The following is a 9,836-nucleotide window of genomic DNA, read 5'->3' on the forward strand; positions in this document are numbered from 1 at the left end:
TTGTTGGGCCTTTAGAATGTTTTATGTGTTTCTTTAAATTTTTGATTTAGTGGCTCTTACGGCATATTATCTAGATGTCCCCCCGAAGCCTCATGCACTTTTCGGTGGGGCTTTTGGGGGGTGACTTTTTGGGTGGTTCATGTGTATGTGATACTGGATCCATTCACTGATGAGTTCATAGCTGGGTATGACGTTGGAAGGTGAAGCCTGGTCCAAAGAGGTGGGTCCCTGTGGGCATGGCCTGAAAGGGTGTATATAGTATCCCTCCTCCCTCAATGGCTGTGGCTTTCTTTCTGCCTGCTCATGAGGTCTTCCTCCTCTGCTGTGCCCCTCTGCCATGCTGCCCCACCTTGGAGCCAGCCAACTATGGACTGAAACCCCTACAAACTGAACCAAAATAAACCTTTCCTCAATTAACTTGTGGGTGTTGAATATTTTTGTCCCAGCAATGAGAAAGTAACTACGACAGTGGTCATTATTTAAAACCCTGGGAATATCACGTAATAATTTGCAAATTCTGGCTTTACTGAATTTGGCACCACTGGGCCAAAGTCCTATTTGGTAATAATTAGCTAGAAGAAACTAGGCTCACTATAGTCTACCTCACCCCTACTTGGTCCTCAACATTTATAATCTGTGCCACCCAAGGCCGTATTACCTAGGTGCCTTGGTTTCTGCTATCCCCCAGTGCTATGGTCTGGATAAGGTTTGCCCCCCGCCAAAGGTCACATGCTAAAAGCTGGATCCCTGTGTGGCAGTGTTGAAGTTGTGGAATCTTTGCAGGTAGAGCCTGGTCGAAGATGGTAAGGTCATTAAGGTGCTACCCTCAGAAGGGTTTAATACAGTACTATAAAGGCACTGGTCAGTTCTGGTGAGCGTGACTTATTATCTAAAGAACAAGTCTGACCATTAGATCAGCCTTGTTTCCTATCACATCATATAGTATCTCTCTTACACATGTGTTCCCATCACCATACCATCTGCCATGTTGTGATATAGCCAGAAGGCATTCCCTGGGGGAAGAATAGATGGAACTACTCAGTCTCGGACTTTAGCCCCTAGAACTATCATCTAAATAAAACTCTTGTTTTTTAGTACTGGGGATTGAGCCCAAGACCTTTACACTCAGGTACATCCCCAGCCCTTTTTCAATTTTTTATTTTGAGACAGGGTCTCACTAGGTCACTAAGTTGTCCGGGCAGATCTCAAACTTTCAATCCTCCTGCTTCAGCCTCCCAGAGTGCTGCGATTATAGGCATGCCCAGCTAGACCCCTCTTCTTTATAAAGTGCTTAGCTTCAAGTATTTTGTTATAGCAAAAGAAAATGGACTAAGACACCTCACCTTAATTGTTTAACTCTTGCTTTGGTTCCATAAGACATCTTTGGATCCCACAAAGGAACCCCCTCTATACTTTGTACTCTCCTGAATTACCAACAGTGCAATTTCCATTCCCTACAGCCAAAAGTTTCAAAAGACATTGAAGTGATTGGACTCTTATCACAGAGCCTTAAAATGAGTTCCTAATGTGACTGGCTCAAAAAGAGCCAGTAAATTCCATGAGGCAGCCTTCAGACATCCTGATTTAGTTCTCCGATTGTCAAGTTATAACCTTAAGTTGCTCTACATAAAGTTTCTACCTAAGAAAGCATGTTATATCCTGACTTTACCAAGCATATCCAAATTTAAACACTTCATTCTATTATTATTAAAATTATTGTTGTAATTTTTATATCTCATGCCATTATCTGGAGGCTAAAAAATATACTCGCCATCTACTTCAAATTCTAATATATTTTAATCATTTAAAGTAGCTTTGAAATATCAGAAGATAGCCTAATAAAACCACTTGAAATTAATTTTAAAATATTTTAACATTCTACTTAAAAGTGAGTTCAATTGATGTTATCCTGAATATGTATAATTTTATATTATTTCTACATTTTAATATTCTCATGTCTTTCTTCACATGCAAAAATCCTAGTCAGGTTTCAAGGATAATGGCAAAAGTTACCTCCTAAATAAATTTTGTCACACCCACCCTGGGAGTTTATTCACTTCCACCAGTGTGCTTCCATAGACCTTTGCAAACATTTTGATTAAAGCACTTAATACATGCTAATACAAATATTGGTTTACTTATCTGTTTCCTGAACTTGACTATAAGCTCCTTCAGGGCAAACATTTTGTCTTAGTCATATTTGTATCCCCTTATCTAACCCATAGTAGATGAACAAGCAGTGTGAGTTCTGTGGCTGTTTGTTGTTGAACACATTGACGTTAGACTACAAAATATTTCTGAGAAAGATATTTTCATAAAGCTTTTGTGAAGGTGATGTACATGGGTAACAAATACTGAAGGGGAATGAGTATTTGAATATAAAAAACAAATGGCTTCTATCACAAAAAACCTGGGGCTATTTTACATTATGAAAATACATTAAGGGAAATGACATAAGTATTAGAAATAAATTAAAAAATAAATGTATATCCAGAGTAGAGAACTTTATAAAGTGTTAATTAAAAAAATCTTCTGGATGCTTTCAGTATACACTGCATGAATATGTTGAAATTTCACACTAAACACCATTAATATGTACAATTAATATATGTCAATAAAATAATATAAAATTTTTAAAAATTAGAAAAAAATAAAAATTAGAAATATCTGAAGAATCTTGAAAACTGCTGCAAGAGTAGAAAAATTATTTTTTATGGAAAAGTATATATGCTCAACTGAGAATGACTGGTTGACAAAGTTATAGGATAGGAAACTACAGTGAAATATATCAGTTAATATTAAGTATTAAAAAAAATAAATTAGAAATATCTGAAGAATCTTGAAAACTGCTGCAAGAGTAGAAAAATTATTTTTTATGGAAAAGTATATATGCTCAACTGAGAATGACTGGTTGACAAAGTTATAGGATAGGAAACTACAGTGAAATATATCAGTTAATATTAAGTATTGATCACAAAATGTAGAAAACTTGGAGAAAAACAGAAAATTTAAGAAATACATTCAGATTCAGAAAACTTATTCCAGAGTAAGAATGAAGAATAGTGAGAGAAACTCAGAATGCAATCCTCTTTCTTGGAGGCTGGAAATTATTAAGACCCATAAAGCTTTATAAATGGAAGTCAATGGATTACACCAATTGAGGCTTTGATAGAGGAATATATAAGCAGCTGGAAACTTCATAATTTACCTCCATTGAACCCCCAGGACAGCTTTCAGAGAAACTGAACACATCAAGAAAAAAAGAAAGGATCACAGCACTAGGGGGGTGGTGCTATACAAGAGGATTGTAAATTGGAAGTCAGCCTCAGCTACATAGCAAGTTTGAAGCTGCTGTAAACTACATACAAAGACCAGATCTCAAAAAAATAAAAAGTAAAAAGAGAGACAGGAGAGAAATAGAGACATTACAAGGTAAATCCAGACTTAAATAAGCTTTGCTATACAATACATAAAATGCTATAGCTGATTATTTAGTTGTCGAGGTTGTAGACCCAAATAGTATATCAAAACTGGTTGCTGAACTAGTGGGATGATGCTCTCTGAAGATAGATAGTAACATAAGTTGAAATGCATAATGTAGATTTTAGAATGAAGGTATACTTATTATTGCATAACAAATTTTCATAAGTTTAGCAGCTGAAAGCAATAAACTTTATTATTGCAGATTCTGTGGGTCAGGAATCTGAGTATGGCTTATCTGAGTCATCTTTTTAAAAGTCTCTCACAAGGCTGTAATCAATGAGTCAGCCAGGACTGGCATGTCACTGGGTGGATCTACTGAGAAAGGGTTCAATTCAGCTTTTCACCGGTTTTTGGACTGAAAGCTGAAGTTCACTGATAGCTGTTGGGTAGGCATCTACTTCAATTCATTGCCATAGAAGTTGGTCCAACAGGGCCACTTATTTTATGAAACCATGTAAGTCATAAAAGTAATACAAAGAATCATCTATCAAGACAGAGTTATGATCTTATATAACAATCACATAAATGACTTCCCATCATCTTTCCCATAACCTAGTGGCTAGAAGAAAGTTTCCCAAATAATTTCATACACAAGAGGAGGAGATTACATAAGGATGTATCAAGGTATGGGGATTATAGTATTAAGAGCCATTTTAGAGTCTATACACTTAAATTATTGGGTTTGTATGTGTGATCTAGTGGTTCTGAAGTACTGGTTTTGAGCCCAGTTAAAACCACATGCTGGAGGGCTGGGGATTTACTTCAGTGGTTCCAGTGACTGACTTGCAAGCTCAAGGATCTGAGTTCGATCCCCGGTACCAAACCAGGTGCTGGAAAAGCAATGTAGGTTGCGTAATTCTGAGCATAAATTGTTCTGCTTCATGACTCAGGAGACAAAGTAAACAGAGCTGGGGAAAGACCAACCTTCTCCTTGTCTACTACTCTGCCACAGACAATAATACTACTCAGAATGGCCACCATCAGACATCTATGTCTTTCATGGGAGTGGCAGTGGGCAGAAGCAATGACAGAGGACCTTGATGAGGAAACTGGAGTAAGAAGACTAAGAGCACATGTTTCTAAGCATAAAGTAAGATGACCACAAAGACTCAACAAAGTAAGTGGAGGAATCTTTGAAGAGACTGAGTTATTTTTTATACAAATGTCTCTGAAAATAATTATCATTTGGGCATTAAATCTTCATATAATCTCTTAGTGAAACCTCCAGTTATAACCAAAACTAAATCACTATCTTTCCTTTCAGCTGAGCTCTTCCTTTAACTTTCTTATTCTGATAATAGTCAAGAAACTTGGAGTCATTTTCAAGTCATTTGTGATTTCTTATATTGACTGCTACCAACCTGTTGATAGTTTAGGCTCTCAGTCTCATCTAGTACATCACTTATCTTCTGAATCAGTTGTTAGTTGAGCTGCAAGTGACAGAAACTGCAAAATGGCAGTGGCTGGAACAAGATAGATAATTATTTCTCACTAATGTAGGCACAGGAAGTCCAGGGCTAGTGTGATAACTTAATAAGCACCGGGACCCAGAATTCTTCTATGCTCTTGCTCCACACTTCTAAATGCACAATTTCCTTGCATAATTGAATGGCATATAGTGAGATGACTCAGTGATTTATTTCCAGTTTCAACTGTCTACATTTCTACCAGCAGGAAGAAGAAAAGGACAGAACCATGCTCCTTTGAAGGTGATTTCCTTAACACTGTATTGACAATAAAAACATAAATTATAGCTCACTGACCAGAATTTATCTGTGTAGTAATTCATAGCTTCAAAATGTCTAGAAATATAAAATTTATTCAAGCAGCCATTCTACCAGCTGAAAATTGTGGACTCTAAAAGAGGAAAATAACTAATACTGACAGAGAACTATGAGTCTCTGTCAGTATGCCAACCAATTGATATCACTATTTCTCAACTCTAACTTAATTCTGAGTTTAGCACAAGCAGAAAGCCCTTAGGCATTATGTAGCCCAACCTTCATTTCATGAAAGACGAAAATACAATCCAGAGATGAAGTAATTGTCTGTAGCTAGTTGGGGCAAATATGAGATTAGAACCTAACAAATTCATCTCCCTAAAGCCTCTTGAAGTTATTGAGAAGTGTGAAGTGTAGTTAAAAAACTAGAGCCTGGAGAGTAAGAAAGCTGAGTTCAGCTATGCCATTAATGACTTATATCACCTTGGACAAGTCACCTAATTCTGTCTTTGCCTCAATTTTGTTCTCTGTAAAATGAGATAGATCGATATTACCCAAAAGTCTTTCCAGAATTTCAATTTTATGATTTGTCATCTCACCATTCTATGAGCTGTAATTCAATTTTACAACAATGGTGGCCTACTGCTCACTAAATTTAGTATTAGAGGCCCTCCATGATCAAGTCCTAACCTACTATTCCCCAATATGTCTCCCCTCCCCTCATACCTCTCTTCACACCACAGACTGGTATTCCCTGAACATACCGTACATGTCCTTTGGGACTTTATTCAGGCTGTCTGTTCTTTTTGTAAAATACTCTGTGTCATCAGCCACTTCTTTTGACTGGCAATAATGTTCCTTGTGTGTCAAGGACATTTTTACATAAATAAGTGAATGAATACATAAAAATAAACAAGCACTTACAATGTGTTAAGTCTGTTCTGGGAGTCTTACATGTAAGTCAATTCATTTAATACTTCTCATAAGCCCATAAATATGTTATAATTATTATCCCTTTAGACAAAAGAGCAGACTGAAGCATAGGGGAGTTAAGTAACTTGCTACACAGCACAGAACATGCTTATTTAGTCTTGTTCCATCTTCTTTTTGGACACATATTTCCCATCTTCCTTTGTAATTTGGCTAAGACCATGTGGCTAATTTCCAGCAAACAAAATATGAACAGAGTTACTGTAAGCCATTCTTAGGTGTAGCCCTACACATCCCTCCTGACTTTTCTTCCCCTTACTGAGTCATTTTTAGAGATCTTATGTTAATATGGTGAGATCACAAGATGGTACAGCCTCTACCAACCAGGGTGCTTCCCACCTTGACTATACACTTGCCTGAAGTACATAGCTATTAAAGGCATACATGACTTCAGAAACATCCCATACCTATCCCTGGCTGCCTTGAATGCCCAACAGGAAAGGATAGAGACCCCGCCTAGCCCCTGACACCAGCTGTCTTGAGCACCTTTTGTGGGAGAATTGGAGAGCGGACGAACTACTAAGTCCCAGCTGACTCTGCCCCTTGGTCCTTCTCAGTGCAAGGAGCCTCAGAGGTGACAACCAAAAGAGTAACTTGACTGAGGATGAGACCAAGACCCAGGAAGAGAGTTTCACTCCAGGACTAAAGTGTTCTTTTACTACAGAGAATGGGTGAGAGACAGCTTTGGAGAGGGTAAGATAGACAAGAATCTCCTAAAATTCCTTGAGAAGCTCCAGCTCAGTCCAGGAGGGTCACAAGACTAATATTCTGTGGTAGGAGGCCAGGTTTGGTGGATGTAACATTTAGAGGGGGTGGACCTGAAGGAGATGTAATTTAATATAGTGGTCCACTTGAACTTTTGCACTATTGCCTGCATCTGGCAGAAACTAGTGGTATGATTTACTATATAGGTCTTTATCTGGGCTTCCTAAGTGTCTACACTAAAATCAGAGACTGCTTTGCTCTGGTTAAGGAGGGTCCATGAATGGTTTTTAGGGTTTGTCAGTATCCAGTTTATATTTGACACTATAGTCACTGACTTTACTGCTATTGCCAAGGTGACATAATTGTTATCAATTGGCTTTTTCTCTATGTTAATATTGGGGTTGTCTTGGGGTCATAAAAATGCTGTGGCTCATTCCTGAAAAACTGGACCCTGGGCAAAAGAAGCTGCAAATCCCAGCACAGAAAACAAACAAAAAGTTAGAAACATGAGACCACAAGGCAACAAAACACCCAAATATGCCAAACTTGATCGAGGAGGCATCATGGGGGAGGAAATCGTAAGTCACACAGCAGGAATGTCTAAAAGGGTATCAATGGAGGGGAAAAAAAAACAGTTCAAAAGATGTGCGGCAAATTCAAAGAAGATATAACAAAGCAGATAAAGATGCAAATGAAATATGATCAGTGAGTGAAGAGAAGACACTAATGAAAATCTAGTGGAGATAAAGAAAGAGATGCAAAACATGAACACCAGTATACAAAAGAATCAGTCCATTGAAAACATGGTCCTCTCGATAGCTGCAGAAAAAGTCTTTGACAAACTCCAACCTGTATTCATGATTTTTTTAAAAACCTTGACAAAAATTATAGAAGATCTTTATCTCAATAAGAAAAAAGCCATTTATGATCCATATGCTGCCAACTTCACATTAAATGTGGCAAAACTGAAAGCCTTTCCTCTAAAATCAGGAACAAGACATGAATGCCCATTATCACCACTCCTTTTCAACATAGTCCTCGGAATATTAAGCAGAGCAATCAGGAAAGAGAAAGAAATAAAATGGATACATATAGGAAAAGAAGAAGTTCAAGTATTATTTGCAGATGACATAATGCTTTATTCACAAGACCCAAAAAACTCCACCAAAATATTCCTAGTACATTATTGATAACCAAATTCACCAGTGTGGCAGGATACTAAATAAACACACAAAGAATCAATATTATTCCTATACACTAATGATGAACTTATTTCAAAAGCAATTGGAAAAACAATATCACTTACAATATCATCAAAAAATTAAATACTTAGGGATTAGACTAGGGAAGCAAAAAGCCTCTACAGTAAAAAATCACATTGTGGTAAAAAAGGAAATAGAAGACTTTAGAAAATCAAAAAATATCCTGTTTCTGGGAAGTCAGAGCCAAGGTAATCAAAATTATCATACTTTTAAAACTGATATACAGATTTAATGCAACCCCAATAAAAATAATAATGTCATTTGTCACAGAGCAGGAGAAAACAGTCCTAAAATTTATATGGAACCAGAAAAGACCCAGAATAGCAAGAGTAATTCTGGGATAATGAAAGCAAAGCAGGTAGCATCACAGCCCCAGACTTGAAGTTATACTATAAAGCTGCACAAATTAAAACAGCACAGTACAGGCACAAAAAGAGGCATGTGGATCAACGGAACAGAACAGAAGATGCAGAAACAATCCAAGCACATAGAGCTATGTGATCTTTGAAAGATGAGCCAAAAACATACTAGAGAAAAGATAGCCCCCTTAATAAATGGAGGGGGGAAAATTGGATAGCCACATGCAGAAGAGTGGGTCTAGACTGATACATCTCACCATGTACCAAACGAAAATGAGAATGGACCAAAGATGTAAATGTTAAAACAGAAACACTTAATTTGCCAGAAGATGAAATAGGTAAAACTCTTGAAGACATAGGTGTAGGCAAGGAGTTTTTGAATAGAACTCAAATTGCACAAGAAATAATACCAAAAATCAACAAATAGGATCATATCAAATTAAACGGCATCTTCACAACAAAAGAAACCACCAAAAGAATGAAAAGACCACCTACAGAATAGGAAAAAGAATTTTGCCATCTATTACTTGGACAGAAGACTGACATTTAGAATATATGAAGGACTCAAAAACTTAGCCCCCCCCGTAAAGATCCAAGCAAAAAATGGGCAACTGAAATGAATAGACACTTCTCAGAAGTACAAATGGCCAATAAATTCTTGAAAAAATGTTCAATGTCATTGGCCATTAGAGAAATGCAAATTAAAACTACTCTGAGATATCATCTTATCACAGAAAGAATGGCTATCTTCAACTATCTAATAATAACAAATGCTGGCAAGAATGAGGAGGAAAAGAAACTCTTCTGCATTAGTGGTGGGAATGTAAAATAGTACAACCTAAATCGAAATTGGTGTGAAGATTTCTCAAAAAGCTAAAATAGAAATTCCATTTGACCAGCTATCTCCCTCTAGGCATCTTCCCAAAGGAGTTAAAGTTTTAATCCACATATACACCCGCGTCTATAGCTGCACAGTTTACAATAGCTAGATATTGGAAAGAGCATATATGTCTATCAACAGAGGAATGGATAAAGAGCATGTCATATTTATGCACAATGGAGTTCTACTCTGCCGTAAAGAAAGATAAACCAGAGGCATTCATAGAGAAATGGATGTACCTTGGGAACGTAATGTTAAGTGGAATACACCAGATGCACAAGCTTAAATATTGCATCATTTCTTATATAGGATAATTTCAAAGTATCTATATGTTAATGAGGAGCAAAATGGACTATAGGTAAATAGGAAGTAGAAGAGTTTCAGATGGTTCCCTAAACTACCTATTCTGCTGTTTAAAAAAAATATATATATATAT

The sequence above is a fragment of the Fukomys damarensis genome, unplaced genomic scaffold (genome assembly GCF_012274545.1).
Source record: "Fukomys damarensis isolate Sample0158 unplaced genomic scaffold, DMR_v1.0_HiC HiC_scaffold_39, whole genome shotgun sequence".
Lineage (NCBI taxonomy): Eukaryota > Metazoa > Chordata > Mammalia > Rodentia > Bathyergidae > Fukomys > Fukomys damarensis.